Raw genomic sequence first — 23,895 nt, 5'->3', positions numbered from 1 at the left:
TCATACAACTCAATATCCAAAAAATGAACAGCCCAATTAAAAAATGGGCAGAAGACCTGAATAGACATTTTCTCAAAGAAAACATGCAGATGGCCAACAGGCACATGAAAAGATGCTCAACATCACTAATAATCAGAGAAATACAAATCAGAACCACCAGGAGATACCACCTCACACCTGGCAGAATGACAGACACCAAAAAGACCACAAATAGCAAATGTTGGCAAGAATGTGGAGGAAAAGGAACCCTTGTACACTGTTGGTAGGAAGATAAATTGGTGCAGCCACTGTGGAAAACAGTATTGAGGGTCCTCAAAAAACTAAAAATAGAACTACTGTATGATCCAGCAATTCCACTCCTGGGTATATATCTGAAGAAAACAAAAGCACTAACATGAACATCCCAGTGTTCAGAGCAGCAGTATTTACAGTTGCTAAGATATGGAAGCAACGTAAGTATCCATCAGTAGATGAATGGATAAAGAAGATGTGGTGTATATACACAATGGAATACTACTCAGCCATAAAAAAGAGTGAAATTTTACCATTTGCAACAACATGGATGGACTTGGAGGGCATTATGCTTGGTGAAATAAGTCAGGCAGAGAAAGAAAAATACCATATGTTATCACTTATATGTGGAATCTAATAAATGAAATAAACTAGTGAATATAACATAAAATAAACCGACTCACAGATATATAAAACAAAGTAGTGGTTACCAGTGGGGAGAGGAAAGGGGGAAGGGGAGCATAGGGGTAGGGAATTAAGGTACAAAGTACTATGTATAAAATGAATAAGCTACAAGGATATATTGTACAGCACAGGGAATATAGCCAATATTTTATAATAACTATAAATAGAGTATAATCTTTAAAAATTGTGAATCACCGTGTTGCACACCTGAAACTTATTGTAAATCAGCTATACCTCAATTTAAAAAAAAAAACCTTCCACTTTGTACAACCACTGGGAGCACGCTTCTAGTTGCTAAATAAGATGCTGCCCAGTTCATGAATTGCCTAATAGAGCCGATTAGATCTTCAAAAAAGAAAAAAGAAAAAAAAAAAGAAAAAGAGCTACATTGAGGAAAATAAATAAGACCAGGCTGGGTAGCCCTATTGATAGATATATTTCTTATTTTAGGATATTTTCCAACTCTCTACTGCCTTGATCCCTGTCAAAGAATAAATAAGGATATTTACAGTTTTTTCCTCTCTCCCTTTCTCCATACTACATGTAAGATGCCAGAGATTTATCCGTAAACAAGATATGATTCTGTTTCTTAAGGAGCTGACTGTCTATTGGGGATATGTAAAATCAATCACAATGTGATGAAGGAAGTGTGAGAAGAAAACCAACAAGGGAGTACCCAGCTCATCCTGGGGAAAGTGTTGTCAAATAGGGTTACATAGAGGTGCATCTATTCAAACTGAATGCAGAAGGCTGAATAAGAATGCTCTAGGCAGATTTATCAATCAGAGTGTCAGCAGAAAACAAATTCAGCCATGATAGCTCAAATGGAGATACTACATACAACAGTGTAGGCAGAGGGCAAAGAATAGATAAAGAGGTAGGAAAAGTGGGAGACTATTATCTCTCCATAGGGCCAAAGGAACAAGAAGGAAGTAGAGTTTTTGGAGCCCAGTGAGAGCTGAAACTGCAGAAGAGGCACTGCCTGGTTGACACTGTAGTTGTGGAGACACCTGGCTACTTCCAGAGGCACAGTGCCTAAGCTGTGAGGGAGCTGCAAAGAAATTCCGTGAACTCTTTCTCTTCCCATTGGTGCCTCCCATTGGCTAAACCTAATGAAAAGTCAGCCGGCAAGGGAACTGGGACTGCAGCCCATTGGGTCAGTGTCCAGAGCACCGAGCAGGGCACAGCAGGCTGAGAAAGGATGAAGGTTGAAGGGTAAAGTAAAGTAACCAGGAGATAAGGGAGAAATGGTAATTTCAGGGAGAAGGAACATTATGTACTGACGCACAGAAATGTAAAAGATGATTGGCAACTCTGGGGAGTGACAAGGAGCACAGGAGGCAGCAATGGGAAAGGAGAGTAGAAGCAGGAGGTTTATCCAGAAGCAGGCTGGATAAATATTAATAAATAGCTAAGACTTTTGGGGACAGGCACTTTGTTAAATACATAATTTATTCCATTCAGTCCTCATGTGGTTAGGAAGTTGGCCATGCCACAAAGCAGTTATGACTCTTGTCCACAAATGTAATTTTTTTTTTACATTAACTCAGATTTGGCTCTGAACCTTTACCCCATCTTGGTAAATTGTGTTTCAGTCATTATTTTGGTGCCTGCCTTCCCCTTTGAGTTGCATATAAATCCAGGAGATGAGCATGGTGCCCACATAAATGGGGAGGACCCTAATTTCCAGGCCACTGGATTCTGCTTACCTTCTCTTTGTTACTTGGAATCCCTGGATTTTCAACCATGAGTGGGACCCTGGAGTCTTTGTGGAGGCTGTGAGCCCCATTGAACCTTAGTAGGTTCTTTCTTCATCATTCCTAAAGTCACAATCTGTGTTGGAATCTTTTGGTAAGAGTCTTAGGAGGTATATTGTCTCTTGTTCCTCTTTTAGTCAAGGTTATACTTAGAGTTTTTAATTTATATCAGTTATAATCTGTGACCATTTTTTATTTTTATACTTTTGTAACCTATTCTACTTTTGGAAAATATAAACAGTTACTGCTCCTTGGAGATTGTGGGGTGCTTTACCACTAACTCTCCCGAGCGAGGGTTGGCCAACTTTTTTGGTAAAAGGCAAATTTAGGCTTTGGAGGTCAAGAGGTGAAGTTGAAGATGCTATGTAAGTACTTATACGATACGAGAAAAAACAAATTTCCGCAAGATTTTGATTGATTAAATTAAAATAATACTAATTGAGAACAGTTTTTTTTGTAATACAGATTTGCGAATGAGAAGAGTGGAATTATTTTTGGGGGGGATAACATTTCACTTAATTGGGGTGCAAAGTTATTGTTCCCTGTCATCAGAATTGATTGCAAATGTTTATCGCTTAATGCTGACCTGTAATAAGAATTTACATATTTCATCTCTGAAAATGTCTTTCACACAGTAAGGTGTTGCCGAATAGTGCTATCAGTCCACAAGCTTCTGATTTTAATTGAGCATATTCATTGCCTGGAAGGCATTTATAGAATTTATTAGATTTTTTTCTCCTGATATTTTCCTTTTACATGTCATTATATTGCAGATTAATCACTTAGAATGGAAAGTTAGGTGGAAGCTCCTTAATTGCACAGTTAAAAGGATTTTGAAATATGGAAATTTCCTTTGCACTTGCGTCGAAGTCTGAAAAACATTGCTGTAGTTTGAGCTCACAAAATATATCTGCTGTAAATTTGTGTGGGAATGAAATCTCACTATTTGTTTTAACCTTTGCCATCATGGGAAATATGTAAAGTAGCCCAACCTTACTTTTGATTCAAACAACATTAGTTTTCATTGAAATGACTTAACATTAATTGTCGTTGAAATGACTTTACTGTTATAAATATGTGGCATGTGTGTGCTATTTTGCCTTGTAATTTTAGGTAGAATTCATTGAAAAAGATTATCAAGTCCACAGGAAAAGCTAATTTCCAAAGCTATTCAGAGGTCAATGGTAGTGGTTGGGGGTTGGGTTTTTTTTTTTTTTTTAATTCAGAAAAAACTCATTCCTGACCCTGAGCTTAAAAAAATCACAGTAAAACTTTATACTGTTAAGCCATAGAATTGCTGTGTGGTAGAATGAGTCAGGCTATTCAGCTTCTATTTCTGAGAAAACTTCATAGGATCTAACAATGGTTAAGCTCACAGAGCAGATGAAGATTATTACTATTAACACTATTGGTTTAATGTCACATGAGCGATTCAAATATTTTCCTCAGTGAATAACCTCAGTGAATTCCTGATGAATAATACAATGAATAACCATAGGCTTTAACCATACATTTTTACAAGCTCTGTAAATTTGTCCAGCCAAGTCTTTTTTTGCTCCACACATAATTTTTACCACCCTAAGTTGTAACACATCTTAGCAGATTCCACTTAAGTTGTATTGAATTATTGTTTTTTTCAATTCGTGTGAACATTCTTGTTTGTAGTTGTTTTGTGCAGCCTTTCATATAGGCTAATTCTTCAGTCACTTCAAAATTGGCATTGACTCCTGGTATAAAGAACAACTGAGCAGTATCCATGACATCTGTCATCTCACCAAAGCCAAGGGAAACCTCTCAAAATAATTTGTCTCATTTTAAATTGACTATATTGATATTGCTCCCAGTGTCTTCAACTCTTTGAACCAAGAGTCTGTTCTTATCAAGACTAAACAAGTTTATTTTCTCTGGACCCATTGCTTCAGCTGCTGCAATCAAACATGACTTAATTAAATTACCATTGGTAAATGTCCTTCCTTGCTTGGCTAACAAGTGAACCACTTACAAACACTTTGGTTGCAGTCTCATTGTTATTATTATTATTATTTTTTACTTCCGTGAAGAAATTCTGCCGTGATGAGATAGTCTGTTTTGACTTTGTAATATTTTCTGCCCACTGGATTTTCTGTGAGTTGGGAATACTGTGATGAGTGCTTAATCTGGCATATATTGTATTCTTTTAGTACAGATAGAGTGTCATTGAATAATAAAGTGCTTTGTCATCTAATTCAGTAACAGCATGGTCCATCTCCCAGTGTGTGCTGAAAGTATGGCACACTTCTCCTCTTGTTTTGGTATGATGGGTATGCACTGGTAATAAAAAAAAATTATGGTAAGGTAATACACATGACATTTGAAATGCTGTTGAGTTATAACTGCATCACTGTGATTCATAGTACAACAAGCAGGTGTGCAAAGCAGTAAGAGTGAAAGGGCCACACGTGGCCTCTATCACAACCAATAAACTTTTTAAATTTTATTTTTTATTTTTTTATTGAAGTATAGTTGATTTACAATGTTGTGTGAGTTTCTGGTGTACAACAAAGTGCTTCAGATATATATATGTATATATATGTGTGTATATATATATATTCTTTTTCATTATGGTTTATTACAAGTTATTGAATATAGTTCCCTCTGCTATACAGTAGGACCTTGTTGTTTATTTTATGTATAGTAGTTTGTATATAGTAGTTTGTATCTGTTAATCCCAAACTCCTAATTTATCCTTCTCCCACCCCCTTTCCCCGTTGGTAACCATAAATTTGTTTTCTATGTCTGTGAGTCTGTTTCTGTTTTGTAAATAAGTTCATTTGTATCATATTTTAGATTTCACATATAAGTGATATCATATGATATTTGTCTTTGTCTGACTGACTTCACTTAGTATGACAATCTCTAGGTCCATCCATGTTGCTGCAAATGGCATTATTTCATTCTTTTTCATGGCTGAGCAGTATTCCATTATATATATACCACATATTCTCTATCCATTCATCTGTCAATGGACATTTAGACAACAACTAAACTTTTGTAGTACAAAAGCAGACATAGATGTAATCAGATGATCATGTTCTAAAAAACTTTACCTATGTACACTGAAATTTGAATTTCATATAATTTTCATCTATTATGAAATTATTTTTCTCTTGATTTTTAAAAACCATGTAAATATGTAAAGATAATTCTTCTCTGTGGTCCTATGAAAACGGGCAGCAGGCTGGATTTGGCCTTCAGGCCATTGTTTGCTGACCCTTGCTACTGACAATCGCTGATCTATGATAATTAGTAAAATCTCAGAGACACCGAAAAATACAGATGTCTAGGTCCTGCCTTAGGACTTGGCATACAAAGTTAGGAAACCCTGGCTATCTTGTTTACCATTAAATCCCCAGCACATAGATGCTCAATAAGTATTTTTTTGAGTAAGTAAAAGACAATTTCTGGCATATAATAAGCCTATAAAGGTCTATTGGGTGAATGAAATGAATGAATGATTTACTGTATATCTTACACAATATATGGGATCCTAAAGATAGTGAGATTAAAATGAATTGTTTAATCTTAGAGCCATTAAAATAGAGAGAGGCCAGCCCTGAGGAGCATGAAGTGTTTAGTAGCTGGGAATCATTTTGGCCAGGTTACTAATTTATGTAATAATAACTGGAGAGCTAATATTATTTTGGTTAATTAAGGTGTGAGGGAGGTGTAGCAAATAAAACAATCTGCAGGCTATTTCAATAAGTTTCTTTACAGTTGGATTTTATAATTAAATTCCTTTAAAAACTTATGCGGAGAAAATGAAAGAATTTTCAACAAGGCAAGGTTTTCAAGACAAAGAAGCTAGTAGCTAATTGCATTTTTCAGGAGGGTGGACTCAGTGTATTTTAGCTATTTTAATATGCTAGACTATTTAACCAAAGACCCCCCCCCCCAATTAATATGGACTTTCAGGAATCTGGTTTGCCTCTAAGATACGGTAAATGTGGGACATATGATTGTTAGCCAGAGGTACATTTTATACTACATTTTCAAACTCATTTACATTGCACTCAAAGAACTCAGTAAGCTTTTTTTTTTTTTTTCTTGTCACACATCTGCCTTTATTGTGAGCAGCAGGTGGGACACTTCCAGCATAGTAAAAAAAAAATAATTTACAAAAGCAGGGATTCAGTGAAGCCGCCTGGTTGGGACCCTTGGGAGCTCATACGTAGATGCTGACCCAGAGCAGCGGGAAGAGGACTCCAAAGCCCATGAAGAGGGAGGCCACCAAAGCTATGAGGAGCTCTTTGTAGATATCCCGAGTGGATGCGGTGGAGGTGACCTCATACACTAAGAAGCAGGCGGTGAAGAACAGGCCAGTGGCCAACAGCACCACGGTCAGATGGGGGAAGACAGCCGGGTTCACTGGGCTGGTGTATCTGCTCAGGGCCTCAAACTCCATTTTGCTGGGCACAGGGCTCTCCGTAAGCTTTTAAGCATCCTCTTTGGCATGGGGCTATGTTCCATGGATACACACCGACTTATCAACTCGGAGGCGTTTCTCACCCCAGCAGCCTTAACTTTGCATTCTGTCACTTACTAGAGCAAGGCTGGACACGACATGGCCATATTAAGTACAAGTTTCACGTTCGGTTTATTTTTCTGCTATAAGGGTGGGATACTGGCTAACACATCCTAACTGCACTGTTGTAGTCTAGGTGCTTACCCTTCGCAAGCCTTGGTTTCTTCCTCTGAGAAGCTGTAAAACTATCTGCTTCAGAGCTTGATTGTGGAGATTAGATGAGACAGTACGTGTCAGCTGCTGAGCACAGTGTTTGCAGAATGGTAATGGTAGCGGTTATTTATATTAAATGACACATTTCATACTGTAATGTTTCTTAATGTAAGATGACTAGGTGACTGCTGACACTGCATAATACAAGCTTATTATGGACAGAGTGAACAGTAACTATTTACAAATGTTGGATGAATGAACTCCAGCCTTTTTTTTTTACATCTTTATTGGAGTATAATTGCTTTACAGTGTTGCGTTAGTCTCTGCTGCACCTAGGGGCAGAACTCCAGCCTTTTAATATCCACAGGATAGCGCATGGGTCTGCTGTGCATGTGTGAGCAAGACTTCTTTTTAACAACTATTTTTCTTGTATCCTAACGTTGCTTGGAGAGGGTAAATGCAGATTTCACTCATGAGATTTGCGAGGACTACAAGGGCTATTATTCATTCATTCATTCATTGTTTATTTCAACAAATACTGAGCACTTACAACGTGCCAAGCATGGGCAACCATGAAGAATAAGACATTGCCTCTGCTTCTGAGGTGCTCACTTGTAGCGGGGGAGACAATCAAGTTAGCGACTGACGCGGTAACAGAGTAATTGCGTGGTGACATGGCCATGAGTGGAAGGGGCACCTAACCTGGCTTTGGGAGCTTAGAGAAGATTTCCCCGATGAAAGAAACCTCTGCTGAAGCGAGGAGAAGGAGTGATGAGGGGATGGGGCTGGCGGCAGAAGGAGCGGTGAAGGCATCTGGGGAGGTTTTTAAGGGCCTTGGAAACCACATCGTGAAATGCAGACACCATCCCAAGGGCGGGAAGGAGCCTCTGGAAGGTTTTAAGTACACAAAAAACATTTGTGTTTAGAAATCTAATTTTGGTAGTAGTGCGGAACAAGTAAAGACTGCGGGCAAGGAGACCAGTTCAGAGGGTGTTGCGGTACCCCAGGCAACAGAACACAGTGGCCATGGGGATGGAGAGAAAGCAAACAGATTCATGATCTATTAAAGGGTTAGAATTATATTCCTTGGCCAATAACTGAGGGTGAGGATGTGAAAGATGGAGGATTAAATCCTGATTCCCAAGTTTTTTACTTTAGCTGCCGATCATTCGGTGAGAGGAAGAGCAAGTTTTGTCTGGGGACGTGGGAAAATGATGAATTCTTTTGCAGGCATATTGATTTTTTTTAGTGCTTATGGGACCTCTGAATTGAGACCCCCCCCTCCCGCCGCCAGATGTCTGCAGTTTTGGAAAGGCGTGCTAGCACGTGTTCCATTTCCCAGGAGGGAGTCTAATCAGTTTTTTGGGATACGAACAAAGCACAGGTTCTTCACCCCTCAAAAAAGAGAGAGAAAATTAGAAAAATCTAGGAAGAAATAATTTAAACTTCAACATATTTTAAAATTTTGTGTCGATTAAAAACATGAAATTTTATTTTGTGGTTTAGTGGTTGTTTTATTTTGAATGACCAAGGTGGTGGGAACTAGAGATACAGATTTGTATGTTATTGGAATAAAGATGACAATTAAGATGACTGAGTGGATGAGATTATGGGGGGGGGATGAAGAGCAGGGGTTTTCTTTCCTGACTGCACATTGGAATCACTTGGAGAACTTTAAAAAAAAAATCCTGATGCCTAAGAACTATCCCCAGAAATTCTGACTGACTTGCTCCAGGATGACCTGGGGCAATGTTTGAGAAGCACTGGCCTAGAGTGAGAAGAGATCCCAGTAAAGAATATGGAGGACCGCAACATTTAAGGATCAGGCCAGAGAGGAAAGTTAAGTCAGCTGGGCTGCCATGGAGTTCAAGGAAACACCGCTCTTCAGGAGCATCAGGTGTAGCTGCGTCATATATGCTTGATTCAGATAATTGAGGAGTTCAAGAACCAACCAACCAACCAACCAATCATCATAGTTCTCCAAAGCGTCCATCACTACTGACTAAAGTGTTCCTCCTGGGATGTATAAGGATGAAAATGACTGCTATGGTTAAAGATTCTGGTACTAAGTCTGCATGCCAGAGAAGGGAGATTGGGAAAGGAATTCATGCATGTATCTGCGCTCTCTGTCTTTCTCCATATATACATACATTTATCTTTCTCTATTATAGTATAGCAGCTGTAGTATAATAGTACAGTATAAGACTTCCCTGGTGGCACAGTGGTTAAGAATCAGCCTGCCAACGCAGGGGACACGGATTCGAGCTCTGGTCTGGGAAGATCCCACATGCCGTGGAGCAACTAAGACCGTGCGCCACAACTACTGAGCTTGTGCTCTAGAGCCCGCAAGCCACAACTACTGAGCCCGCATGCCACAACTACTGAAGCCCATGAACCTAGAGTCTGTGCTCCACAACAAGGGAAGCCACCGCAATGAGAAGCCCGCGCACCACAACAAAGAGTAGCCCCCGCTCATCACAACTAGAGAAAGCCCGTGCGCAGCAACAAAGATCCAACGCAACCAAAATAAATAAATAAATTAATTAAAAAAGAAAAAGAAACTCTCAAAAAAAAATAGTATAGTATATATAGCTGTTAGTATTAACAATGATCACATCCAACATAGGAGAAAAGTTGAAAGTAGAAACTTAAGTCTGGAAGCAACAATGTAGTTTTTAAAAATTGAGATGTGGTTCATATGCCATAAAATTCATTTTTTAAAAATGAATTTTAAAATGTACAATTCAGTGGTTTTTAGTATATTCATAAGGTTGTACAACTATCACTACTATCTAATTCCAGAAAGCAAATGTAATTTTGACCTATGTGATGGGATTAGAATTTGCTCTTAGTCATTTTGTTTGTAAAATATAACTTAGTCTAATAGTATATGAAAACAGTTCCAGTTTTAAAAAATAAAAAGCAAAAATGCAAAGAAACCCCTCATCTATTAAAAAAACTCTGGCACTGAGATATTTACTAACTCACTAAACAACACCAAAAAACAAACAAACAAACAAAAAACCCACTCACTAAAGAGCACCAAAAAAACCCCCCACTCTTATTAAAAAAATGTTACTTTACTTCCAGGTGATAGAACCAGCATCATTTGCCATTAATAGTAGGTTAGAGTAAAAATAAACGTAATGGAAATTATTAATGTAAATGTTTAAGTGAGGCAAAGATATTTCTCATTAATACCTCTTAAATTTCTCCTCTTACGTCCGCTTACCTCCATCACTGCTGCCCGCACTCTTGTCCATCATCTCCCTTTCTTGTCTCCCTGCTTCCATTCTTGCATTGCAAGGATTAAAGAGCTAATCCTTAACTTGGCTTTCCTTGTCTTGCATGACCTGTCTTTCCTTCCTAGCCCATCGTCATCTCCCACCGTTCTCTTCCTTCTTTACTGCACTCCAGGTAAATTGCCTCTTTTGCTTGCTCAGATGAGTCACTCCCCTTTCAGCCCCTAAGCCTTTGTTCGTGCCATTTTTTCCATCTCCCTGGAATACTCTCTGCTGCCTCTCTTCACCTGGTAAACTCCTACTTACCCTTCAGATTTTATCTCTAATGTCAACTTCTCAGGAAGTCTTCCCTGACCACACTTCCATGCTTCTTGCTCTTTCCCTGCTGAGTCCAATATCCCATTGTAAAACTTTAGTCTATATGGTATGTGTTTATTTTCGTGATTATTTGTTTGATGTTCATGATCTGTCTCAATAGATTATAAATTTAATAAGAGCGAGGGCTGGGTCTGTTTTGCTTGTTCTTGTACCCGCAGATATAGCACAGAGTCTGGTACACAGTGGGCTCTCAGTACATATTTTCTTGAAAAAAAAAAAAAGAATGAGTAAATGAATGGATCCATTGTCCTTGATTGATTGTATTCTGAGCTCCATATTCTTTCTTGTTTTATCCTGACTGGAATGTTTATCTTATACTGAGGTCGATATGATGATTGCACAGAGTTACCATCTTTTGTCTGCAGTTGCCTCAAGTTCAGACTTCCTCTTCACCAGCCACATATCTATAGCTGAAGCTAGTATCAATTCTAATTTACCACTATTCAGAACTAGGCAACCACAGAATTGAAGGAAGTCTATTTTCCCAACTTGGCTCATTTTCAAAATCATCTGGAGACCTTTGCAAAATGCAAATTCCTGGGTTTTAGGCTTACAGAATTAGAACTTTTGGTTGGAGCCTGGGTGTCTGTATTTTTGATAAGTTCTCCAGGTAGTTCATATTCAGTGAAACTAGCACTGCACTGCAGAGTGGTATTTGGGAACCAGTACCCCAGGAAACTTGGCAAAATGCTTGTTGTGACTATCTTCCCTCTTTGTTTTGGAGATAAGGTGGAGGATGGGGAGATGGTAGAGTATTATAATATATTTCTTTGGCTTTTGTGGAAAGAAAACAGCTTCTAAGTTGAGTTCTTCCTGAAGAAACTAATTCCCACTTATGCCTGTAACAATTTCTGTATAATTTCTTCCCTTTTTACACTATCAAATATTCTATTGTAATCCTGACTTCCCTTGTCCATATTGCAGCAGCTTAGGCTGTAACTGTCTAACAATTTTATGTACATTGGCCACTCATGGAATGTTACACTCGGCTATTGAGAGAAGGAAGGAAGTTGAGATGAGATAGGGCCATGCCAAGAAATGATTCTGTAGCAGTTCTGGTCTCTAAGAAGGGGAATGGGGCAGACATCTCTCTCAATCATATTATTTAAGAGACATAGAAAAGTTAATCCACGTGGGTTTAGTATCTATCCACTTATAGTGGAGGAGGAGCCTTGAATGGAGGTCACAGGGAATCAAGTGGCCCTGAGGATTATGATGCCAAGGATCAGCTGCAGTAGATCCCAGGCTCCTGTGAATCATGTGTGTATCTATGTTGGGAGGTAGCTGTGGAAAGGAGGAAAGAAACTGGAGACATCTAGCAGCATAGCAGAGCGATGGCTGGTTTAAGTGAGGTCCATGGCCAGGCTGCAGTGCCAGTAGGGAACTAGAGATGATACTAGACAGGTGACAGAAATTCAGTTCAGGGACACATGGTTCATGCAACGCATGGCGTTGTTTGTGAAACACAGGACGTTGCAGCTAAATTGGGAGCAGGGGAAGGTGAGACACCCTGGGCACCTTGGATCCTGGATTTAGGGCAGTCTGCAAATTATCTGACTCTGCCCATGAGTGGGAATGGAGCGTCTGATCTACTTCCGGTGTTGATTCTCACTGGCACTCCAGAGCTGAATGGTAGGTAGGAAGCTGTCCCGTCACACCTGCCTCCCTTTTCCCCTCAGCTTAATTAGTAAAGGACACCTAGAAGAGGTAGGTAGAAAGGAAGGAAGAAAATAAGAATAGTTTTTGCAAAAATCAGGGAGAGATCAGTTTCAAAGAAGAACCAGTTTCCTTTTGGTACTTCCTCTGAATTCTTTTTCTTTCGTTACTGAGTTGCCCCCATAAGAAACGTTGTGGTCAGTCTTGAATTCTCTTGTTCCACTTTCCCTATCCTTACATGGTATCAGTTCTGCCGCCTAAATCCCTCTGAAATCTCTCTCTCCTCTCCTGCCCTTAGCCGTTCTCTGCCTCCGTGCTCTTCTTGCTGCAGTGCCTCCTCATAGTGTTCCTTCTGTACTAAAAATCTTGAGTGTCTCCATCCCGCTCAGAAGGCTTCAGTGTTTCCCTCTGACAAATAGCATAAATATTTATTGAATATTTCTTAGTGTTTCTATATACAGCCGATCCTCATTATTCACGGACTCTGTATTGTGAATTTGCCTACTTGCCAAAATATGTTTGTAATCCCTAAATCAATACTCACGTGCTTTCATGGTCACTCGCAATACTGCACAGAGAAGCGTTGCCTGTCATGCATGTGCCCAGCTGAGGCCAAACTGAGCGATGCTCTGCCTTCTTGTTTCAGCTCTCACACTGTAACATAGTGTCCTTCCAATGGTCTACTTAGTGCCGTGGTTTTCACGTGTTTGTGCTGTTTCATGTGACTTTGCTGTTTAAAAGCAAGGACCCCGAGAGAGTGGCATGGACTTATATATACTACCAGATGTAAAATAGATAGCTAGTGGGAAGCAGCCGCATAGCACAGGGAGATCAGCTCTGTGCTTTGTGACCACCTAGAGGGGTGGGAGAGGGAGGGTGGGAGGGAGACCCAAGAGGGAGGAGATATGGGGATATATATATGTATAGCTGATTCACTTTGTTACACAGCAGAAACTAACACATTATTGTAAAGCAATTATACTCCAATAAAGATGTTTAAAAAAAACAAACAAAAAACAAGGACCCCAAGTGTAGTGTTGAAGTGCTGTCTAGCGTTCCTGTGTTCCTAAGTACAAGGAGACTGTGATGTGCCTTATGGGGAAAATACGTGTGTTAGATAATCTTCATTCTTGCATGAGTTATATAGTGAGTTCAATATTAATGAATCAACAATACATATTAAATAAGGTGTCTTTAAACAGAAATATACATAAAAGAAAGCTATGTATCAATGCAGTGATAAAAGTATTGTGACCAGAAGCTCTTAGGAACCTAACCCTGTATTTCACCCAGGAGAACAGTTTTTTGCGAATTCTGTGCTCACTGCAACTTTATAGAATATAACCACTGCAAATAACAAGAATTGACTGTATATTGACTCAATTAATTCTTACACACATGCAGCTATTATCCTTGTTTTACAAATATGGAAACCAAAACTTAGGGAAGTTAAGTAATTTCACCAAGGTCCAGTGAGTGGTGTACCTGGAACTAGAACTCAGCACAATTTGACACCAAAATTCATGCCCCTGACCAATAGGCTCTGAGGTCTAAAAGCCTTAGCATGGCAGCTGAGTTCTCTTCCTATCTGTACCTGCCTCTCTTCCAGGCTGTCTTCTCCCCTGATCCCCTTTCTGTAGCTGAGTAGCCATATATGGCACATTTAATTTCCTGAAAATGCCATCTTCCCTCAGCCCTCTCTGTTTTGGGCCATGCTATTTTCTTTGCATATCTTACTTTCTTCTTATTCTAGGTAAATTCATATGTATTCTTCTTGCATTTCAATGCTAACTTTAAAAAGCATGTCGACATGGAAAAAAAAAAAAGCAGGTTGCAGAACCAGAACCATGTACAGAGTGATGTCCCTGGAATATGTATGGCGTGGTGGTGATGATTAACTTGTGAGAAATCCCTGAGGGGGGAATGAGTCTTCAGGGGAGATTTGTGGGAATCTGAGCAATAGGTGGTCCTCCCTATACGTATATTCTCCGCACTCTGCCCAACCTAGAGGGTCAGGAGTGATTTTCCCCCAGGAGAGATCATTGCTGAGTCCCTCTATATGAAAGTGATTGCTTTATTTGTAGCAGGGGCTACAGGAAGAGGTATAACAAGGGATCTTCACCTGCAGGGGTTCCTCTCACTATGCTTAGGGTGGGTGTGAAGGGAAAACTGAGAAAGAAAGAAAGAAAGAAAGAGAGCGGAAGGGAGGGAGGGAGGGAGGAAGGGAGGGAAGGAAGGAAGGAAGGAAAAGAGAAATGAAGGAAGAAAGGAAAAAGAGAAGAGAGAAGCAGGGAGGAAAGGGAGAAGGAGAAGAAAACAGTGTGATAGAGATGGAGAGAGAGAGAGAGAGAGCGAGCAAGAGACACAAAGTGGAGATACACCTAAATGTTAACTGTGGTAATCTCGGTTTTAAGATTTGGGATAATTTTCATTTTTATTCTTTTTGCTTCTTGGTATTTTTCAAATATTTCTACAATTTAAGTATATTACTTTTTAATAAGAAAATATATTTTTATGAAGCACCTCAGCTATAACTTGCATTCATGCAAAAATGTGAGCACTATATGCTTTAAACTAACAATAACAAGCTTAGTGTTAATTTATCGAGAACCTATTGTGTGTTAAACACTTAATGAACTCTCAGTAACATTGTGCAAGATTTATTATTATTATTATTATTTTATGGGGGAGAAACTGATGCTCAGAGAAGTTACATGACTTGCTCAGAGACATGTAACAAATGGCACAGAGCTAGATAGTCCCAACTCAAAAGACTATGGACATTTCTTTTATGCTGATTCTTTTCACTATTATGAACATTTAGAAAAAAATACCAGAAAAGAAGATTCCATTTGACCATTTGACCAGTTCTCAGCTGTGACTTATCCAGTTTGCATTCTCTCTGTCTCTCTTTTTTTGTTACTTGAACAAGGTTTATTGCTGCAAATCATAACTGCTCAGTAAATGTTGATTGGTTACTTTCAGTGACTGCAGAAGTTGAATACAGTACAGGATGAGACAGGAACTCTTTTTTATGCTTTGCATTCAGTGCTTTGTTTGATTTGTTATTTGGATTTCTTCTACAGCTGGTGAGCACATAGTAAATGGTGATGCCAGGTGAGTGTAGAGTTGGAAAGGTTACTGCACAAAAGAAAATCAGTAATGAACTTTAAGGAATGCAGCTGTGGAGTCAGATGAAGGCAAAGCATGATTTCCTGTGCACTTCAACTTCCTAAAAGTTATTAAAAAAATAGAGAAAATGAATTAATTATATTTTGTTTACTCCTGCTAAATGAGCAGGTTTGGGAACTTGCCAAAATATTGCACATTGTTTGAAAATATTACAAAGAAACCTCAGCTATGCACCAGAGATTCGTTAAATTTAATATTTTTAGAAGATGTTTTCAGTCATTAAAGACTGTTGATATTGTTTCCTTAGTATTTTAATTGTCACTGCTCAGAGATAACACTCAGCATTGTGCTGATATTTGAAAAGATTATTTTAAAAAGTCCATTTCATTTCCTGAGGTATAGGAGGAAGAGAATCTTCTGATTTTCTTCTCTCTAATTTAAAAATCATGTTCACAGGAAATTCTTCATAATTGTTTTAAGTAAACAGGAAACAATTATTTGCTTGGGGGTGTGTATATATGTGTGTTAAAAATAGTATAACTTAAGGAGTACAATGTGCTTTGTTTTTTTAATATCAAGATTACACAACACATCCTTCAAATGAGACCTAAGGTTGTGTGTATGTTTTTGATGTGGTCTTACTGGCTTGAGGTTTTTATTTAAAGTTTTGTTTTGGGGTTTTATTTTTCTGAGGCTCTTCCTGTTGTCTTACAAGTCCAGTAATGAAATAACAGTTGAAGAGCTGACAGATTCACACAGAGACAGTCTGTAACGTCATCTGTCAGGTGTCTCTCTTTCTTATTAGTTATCTGGAATTTTGAAGACCAATTGAGGCCATTACAAAATGTACTGCACATCTTAGACCCTACATCTTTGATTAATTAATGTTCACAAAGCACTTTGCAATTGATGAGTAAAACTGGCTGTTGAAATATACTGAATGATTCACTCTTTTTGTATTTTTCTCTTATTTTCACACTAAATGCATTAATCTGATTTTTTAAATTGTGCCATGACTGGTCTTAAGCACTTTTTTCCTTTGAGCTCTTTATACATTATTTACCATTTGAATAGGGATAGCCTTCAGAGTGTTGCTTCTTCTGATTTTCGTGGTACATGTATATTTCTCAGCTGGAAAACACCATTCAAATGTTATCTTAATTCTTAATAGAATTAATTTTTTAAGTCAATGGAAAAATCTGTAAAATTAATTCAGACAAATAAACCATACATCTACATAAACCTTTAAAGAGAAACCTAAAGATCACAGAGAATGCTAAGAGAACAGATTATCCCATGAAAAACTCTTATTTACAGGAAAAGTTAGTATATGTCTGAAACACAGGAACAGATGTGACTGTGAGGAGCAGGTATACTTTTTTTTAAATTAATAAATAAATAAATAAATTAATTAATTAATTAATTTATGGCTGTGTTGGGTCTTTGTTTCTGTGCGAGGGCTTTCTCTAGTTGTGGCAAGCGGGGGCCACTCTTCATCGCGGTGCGCGGGCCTCTCACCATCGCGGCCTCTCTTGTTGCGGATCACAGGCTCCAGACGCGCAGGCTCAGTAATTGTGGCTCACGGGCCCAGTTGCTCCGCGGCATGTGGGATCTTCCCGGACCAGGGCTCGAGCCCGTGTCCCCTGCATTGGCAGGTGGATTCTCAACCACTGCGCCACCAGGGAAGCCCAGAAGCAGGTACACTCTTGATCAAATAACTGCAAAGTTTAATGCAAGTAACCTAGATACACTGTGCCTAAGAATTCATAATCTTACGTTCATATTGATTTTTCATAAAAGAAGTCATAGCATACATATATATACACAGAGGGCTATTAGTTTGCAAGAGCCAACTCGAAGAATCAAGATTTATACTGTGTATAAAAAACATATCATGTGGTTTCATTGTATGTCATAGCAATAATTATTACTAAGCCATTTCAGAGGATTCATAGGTGAAAATTACTACCAGTGAAGTCCAAAGGAGTAAAACTATGATAGTATAAATTCCTAGATGATGGGATTTAAAATTAAATTAGGAAGCTACATTTTTTTTTCCTTCTTATACTTTGTACGGAGAAGTTGAAGATTCTAGAAATATAGGTTTTCCACTTTGCTGTAATAGAATGATTTATATCAATTTTAGATCAGTGAAAAGTAACCCTAAAGCTTTATAGATTTTAATCCCTGAAGAGCATTATGATATTTAAAAATTACTTTTAAGTTAATAATACCCTCATAATTTGAGGACACTCATCTTGACATGTGAGAATTTTCAGTGGGAGAGTATGTACTCCTAAAGAAGGAATATAATACAAGGAAGTCCTTCAATTCAAATGAGGAAGATACTGAGGGCTTCATTCTGTCTATATATGTGTATTTCTGATTGTCCTTGATATTGGAAGTTGAGTGCAAGTTTATTTTTGTAAGTAACAGCAGAGATAAACAGGTGATTTATCTCTGATTGACTCATTCTGTTTGTGGCAAATTAATTTTGGAAACTATTTTCAGGAGTTTTGACAAGATAACTCAGTTTTAATAGAAATGAGTCAATGACAGGAATAATAGAAATCTGTGAGGATGTTTCACATATTCCATAGATAAAAAGTATTTGCAAGTTGAATTAAAGAGTTCATAAAGGTAGGTACAAAATAGCTATATTAATTTTTTCTTTTTATGTCTGCTGTTATTGGCATATATAACTAGGATCCCATCTGTCATCTGGTCAAATACAAAGATGTTCTGGTTAATATTTTTTCATTTCTTATTTTTTTTGCTGTGAAGTAAGACTTGAAATTCTTAGTGAAGCAACTGAGTTACATGGCACCATACTTAGAGATGCATATAAACCCATAAGGCAAAATATTAATAGTGTGTCAGGCACTTTGTTGGGCAAGTGCTCATATAGGACTGAGAAAAGAGGAATATTAATCTCGCCCATGAGTGAAAGCCACTTTCTGGGATGAAGATGAGGAAAATCAGCAATTATAGTCTGAATTAATACTTGTGTGGTGCTTTTTACATGTATTTTCTGATCCAACCTTCAAAATGACCTTGTGAGGTAAGTGTTGTTATCTTCATTTTACAGTTGAGAAAATTGAGGTTCAGAGATATTAATTACCTTAAATCATAGATGAGCAGATAGATTTATCTCCAGTCTTCTGGCTCCATATTCTTTACTTTTTCTTTCCATCAAGTGGAGACAGAAGCAAAGTATTAATCCAAACTGAGGAGATCATCACAATTTTAATGGGAGAAGTAGTACTTGAAAGCCTTAAAGGAAAGGCAAAATCTAGATCTGCAGAACCAGGGATGTCACAAACTGAAAGAGTGGTTCATGGACTGAATTCAGCCTGCAGATGAGTCTGGTGTGACAAGTCCGGTGTTTTTTTAAAAAGTCTGAATTTGAATGACTTAGTTGAACAAGCGTTTTCTAAACATATGGCTTTTGTTAAATAGATAATTTCTAGTGTACCAGTTTAATTCCTTCCTTAAAAAGTTATATTCTTTCGAGTTATTTTCTTAGTGGTTATCCTGGGGACTACAATGAATATTTTAGCTTATAAAAATCTAGTTCATGTTAATAGTAACTTAGTTTCAGTATTATACAAAAACTTTGTTTCTACAACTCCATTCTCTCCCCCTTTCTTTTTTGATTCTTTTCCTTTTTTTGTATTTATGTTATTAGGTTTTTGGGGTAGAGGTTTTATGACTCCCTTCTTTCTTTTTACTGTCTTCCCCTGAAATGATATAGAATTATTTACTTTAGTAAATGTCTATTAAGTGAGAATGTTGGTTTTAGAAAAATGGGTGTGTAGCCTTTCTTTTCTGGCTTGTAATTAGTTAGTAAGGCCCGTTGCTTACTGTGATCACACCTAGTTTGTGCTACTGAAACAATGCTATCTGCATGAAAGATGTATTGGTATCTATTCTCAGTAGGTGGAGTACAGTAGAATGTGTTGAGAAGAGTGAGAGGTAGAATCCATTTTCTTTTACCTCTTTAGGTTCATTGAATCCTTTGCTTCTTCAAGAGTCAGTTTGATTTTTATGATAGTATTATGCTGCAGGTCTGTGTGCTCCTGAATGTGGCGGGCTGTAATAGTAGTAGTAGTAGTTGTGGTAGTAATAGTAGTAATAGTAGTAGTAATAATAATATTAATAAGAAACTTTTGATAATATGTAAATTGTATTTTTAGCTCACTTTTGCAGGGATATTATAAGAGAGTTGTATTACTTAGGCTTTTTGCCCAAGTCTTATAATACTTTGATCTTTTGTTCACACGGGTAAAATATTAAAATGTGATTATGAAACCTTTACAGTTTTGTTTTTTAAAAGTCCAGTTCTCTTGAAAACCGGCTATAAAGCATTGCCATTTTTGCTTTTGTAAAAAAAGAAAAAAACCCTATATTTGTTGACTGGTTGTTCAGAAAAAAATACAGAATTCAGTAATTCCAGATCAGTGTGATGAGATTGTTTCTATGTCTTAGGAGACGACCCATCTTGGCTACTATGGATGTAATAAAACTTAATACATTCTCACGCACCCTGGAGCCGCGCGCCACAGCTAGAGAGAGAAAACCCACATGCCGCAACTAGAGGCACCCACATGCCACAGCGAAAGATCCCGCACACCTCAACGAAGATCCCGCGTGCCGCAACTAAGACCCGATGCAGCCAAAACAAACAAACATTAATAAGGAATATATTGGCAAGTCCATATCATATCATCCCCCCCATCTCTCCCACTGTACTAAAAATCCTAATCATTAAAAATCACAAACAAATGGACACACAAAAATCCCATCAAACCAAATAACTACATAACATCTGGAAAAGTGTCAGTTTTGTTTAAGTAAGCAAACAATGAGTGGTCTTTTTTCATGTCAATCATTTGTGTTTATATGTATTTTATATTTTTTTCATTGGACAGTTATAATATTTTATTTTATTTTTTAAAAGTTTTGACTGCGTTTTGGGTCTTCGTTGCCGCACACGGGCTCTCTCTAGTTGCGGTGAGCGGGGGCTACTCTTAGTTGCCGTGCGTGGGCCTCTCATTGCAGTGGCCTCTCCTGCTGCGGAGCACGGGCTTCAGGTATGCGGGCGTCAGTAGTGGTGGCCCGTGCGCTCAGTAGTTGTGGCTCGCGGACTCTAGAGCGCAGGCTCAGTAGTTGTGGCGCACGGGCTTAGTTGCTCCGTGGCATGTGGGGTCTTCCTGGACCAGGGCTCGAACCCATTTCCCCTGCATTGGCAGGTGGATTCTTAACCACTGCACCACCAGGGAAGCCCTGGCCAGTTATTTCAGAAGGAGTCAATGAACTTAACTTATTCATCCAACCCATCATGCCAAGTGCTGCGGACTATGCAGAACTGGTGTAATTGTAGTTCCTACCATCGGGGGAGGGGTGTGTGTGTGTCTGTATAACTCTAAAAATGTCTTGAGTGTGATAATTAAGACATACAGTAATAATTTTTATTTAATAGTGCTGTTTTTATTTTTCAAAAAACACCTAAATTATTTGAAAAAATAAGCACTGCTCTTTAGTATATTTATTTTCCTATGTCTCTATATAACCTGTTTTAAGAGCATGTGGCTTTTCTGATAGAATGAATATGTTTTTCAGAATCTTGCATGATCTAGTGACTTTCAGAATTATGTTGTCAGGAATAGAATTTTATTGCTTGTAGGTTTATCCTTCACGTGTTTATACATGTGATTAAAAAAGTGAAAACCTATTTTAAGGTGGAAGTGAGCTTAACTCATACTGTGTCATCCCTTGAGGGAACATCACTCTCAAGGATTGGGCACTCCACTTTATTGGATAGGAAGAGGTCATGTGTCACTAGTTTCAGTCAGTTTCTCCTTTTTATGGAAAGGAATACCCCCCAAGTGTACAGAAAGGAGCACATGAAAGAAGATAGAAAGCTTTGGCTTTGTGTCTAAGGTCATACCTTTAACTCGTAATTATAGTACTAACTATAATGGTTTGTGTGGACTTAGAGAGGTATAAAATGTTACAGCTTGTTAAATCAAATGTATTTGTGTTAATTCAAAAGTATTGATGGGATAAAGAAAAATAAACCAATAAGTTTCAAATGTTTATATCAAGGAAAGCATTTCAGATTTTATTTCCTACTGCTTGGATTAGTTTTATCATTAAGATAAGTTTTAGACTTGCCTTATTCACATTGAAGATTTGCAGTGTTAAAAGATGATGTCATTCCACCTAGAGAGGTGGGATGGGGGGGGTGGGATAGGGAGAGTGGGAGAGGGAGACACAAGAGGGAAGAGATATGGGGACATATGTATATGTATAACTGATTCACTTTGTTACAAAGCAGAAACTGACACACCATTGTAAAGCAATTATATGCCAATAAAGATGTTAAAAAAAAAGATGATGTCATTGATATTTTATTTAGTTAATTCTTAAATCTTTTAAATTTCTGTTTGTTGATTTAAAAAATCAAATATTAAATTGTAGCTGTTTACAAAGAAACATTCTTGTTTTTCCTGCTCATATTAGGGGGCTTACTTTCTACGTCATAAAAAGAATCTCTAAATTGGTATTTTTACCTAACTAATGATCCAAGAAAACATATGGGGTGAGTTGTTTTATAGATAAATTTCTTTTGAATAGAGAAAAAAAGTACAGATAAAAATAAGAAAGAGCTGAAATAAAACAAAAGAGATTTCCCATTTAGAAATAAGTCTATCAGAGGGACTTCCCTGGTGGTTCAGTGGTTAAGACCCCACACTTCCAGTGCAGGGGACACGGGTTCAATCCCTGGTTGGGGAACTAAGATCCCGCATGCCACTCAGCATGGCCAAAAAAAAAAGTCTATCAGAGACCATATTCTTTGAACATATAAACTTTGATGAAATGACAAGCTAGGCTCTTTGAAAACTATGTTAACTCTTTGAAGTTGTGACCACCTAGCTTTGTCCCTCATCTTTGGAAAATATTTAAGTGCTGAAACATATGTGATTATATAACTACAAAGAGAACTACTGAAAAAAATGTTTTTGCTTTGTAAAACCTTATATTCTAAAACAGATTACACTCATTCATTCATCTTATTGAATATACAGGGGATGAGTAGGGATGGACTTTCATAGAAACAAAAATGATAAGTATGGTAAATTCTGCAAGGTGGAGATTTATGGTGCTGTATGAGCATTATGTGGAGGGATTTGATGTAGTCCTGGTCATCAGGGAAATTTCTCTGTAGAAGTGATGATGAGTTGAACTCTGAAGAAAGACTGAAATTTACTAGACAAAGGTAAGGGGAATTGTGTTTCCTCTGCTTGGAATTATCCACATATTTTACACTGTCATATTTTTACATATTTGTAATGGCCTGAGAGATCAGCTGTAGTTCATCTTTTCTTCAGATGAGGAAACTCGAACCCATGGAGTAACCAGCCTGAATTTCATAGCTAGCTTATGAGAAAAACTGAATTAGGATTTATGATGTATGGATGAGTAATGCTATTTTCGTTAAGCCAGATTCAAGACTTAAGAATAACTGAACAAAAAATGCACTTAACCTTTTATTCATTCCTTTATTCACTCAACTTACAGTTATAAAGCAGCCACTATGTAGAAGGCCCTGTTCTACTTGATGTGGAAGATAAAGAAGTGAATGATGTATGGCCTTTGCCTTTAGGGAGCTTACCATCTAGTTGAAAATATAAAGCAATATCTGAATTTACAGAGTAAAGTTATATCTGTCAACAAAAAAATACAGATAAAATGTGGGGATTGAGATGAGGAAAGGGTTATGTCCATTTGGAATGAGTTTGTGAAGCCTTCCTGGAGGAAATGATAGTTGAACTGGGCTCAGGTGTGAAAATGAAGGGCATTTGGTGCAAAATATACTGCATGAGCAAAGGCAAGAAAGTTGTCAGGGCATCAGCAGGTATAGTTCTCTTCAGCTGACACTAAAACAGGTGAAGGGAGGGATAGTGGGAAATAAATTTGGGATATGAGTTACAGCTTGATTGTGGATAAAAACTATGGATACAAGAGAGCCGTTATAAAAAGGGGCATAAACTAATAGTAGCTGTTGGTCAATGCTAAGTACATTGGGTAGAAGATAGAGAAAAGTTGAGTATGTAGGTGCTATATGGTGCGCTGGTGATACAAAGATGAATATATGCAACTTAGAGATGGAAGTAAGTGTGATGTTCAAAACATGGAGAAATCAAGTGTGAGAGTTTCATGCCTAGGTTGGGGGGGTAGCCATTAGTAAAGAGTTTTCAAAGGTTTTGTAGGTAGGTGGGGCTTTAGTTACTGTTGACCTCTGGTCTTGCTTTGT

The 23,895-nt window shown here is 37.9% G+C and overlaps 1 protein-coding gene and 1 pseudogene across 17 annotated transcripts in view; one reads left to right on the top strand and one right to left on the bottom strand.

Moving 5' to 3' along the window:
- SUGCT (succinyl-CoA:glutarate-CoA transferase) overlaps window positions 1–23,895 on the top strand; it is a 792,254-nt gene that overhangs the window by 162,331 nt on the left and 606,028 nt on the right. The gene's annotated exons all lie outside the window — the stretch shown is intronic.
- The window catches only part of LOC309632390 (dolichyl-diphosphooligosaccharide--protein glycosyltransferase subunit TMEM258 pseudogene), a 28,873-nt pseudogene extending 4,978 nt beyond the window's left edge, over window positions 1–23,895 (bottom strand). Inside the window, exon 1 of the transcript in view lies at window positions 1–23,895. This exon is cut by the window's left edge and continues 4,978 nt beyond it. The product of the transcript in view is annotated as a dolichyl-diphosphooligosaccharide--protein glycosyltransferase subunit TMEM258 pseudogene (transcript).

The sequence above is a fragment of the Balaenoptera borealis genome (genome assembly GCF_965194805.1).
Source record: "Balaenoptera borealis genome assembly, chromosome: 7".
Taxonomy (NCBI): Eukaryota; Metazoa; Chordata; class Mammalia; order Artiodactyla; family Balaenopteridae; genus Balaenoptera; species Balaenoptera borealis.
The sequence above is the reverse complement of the archived record's forward strand: the minus strand, read 5'-3'. Positions and strand labels throughout refer to the sequence as shown.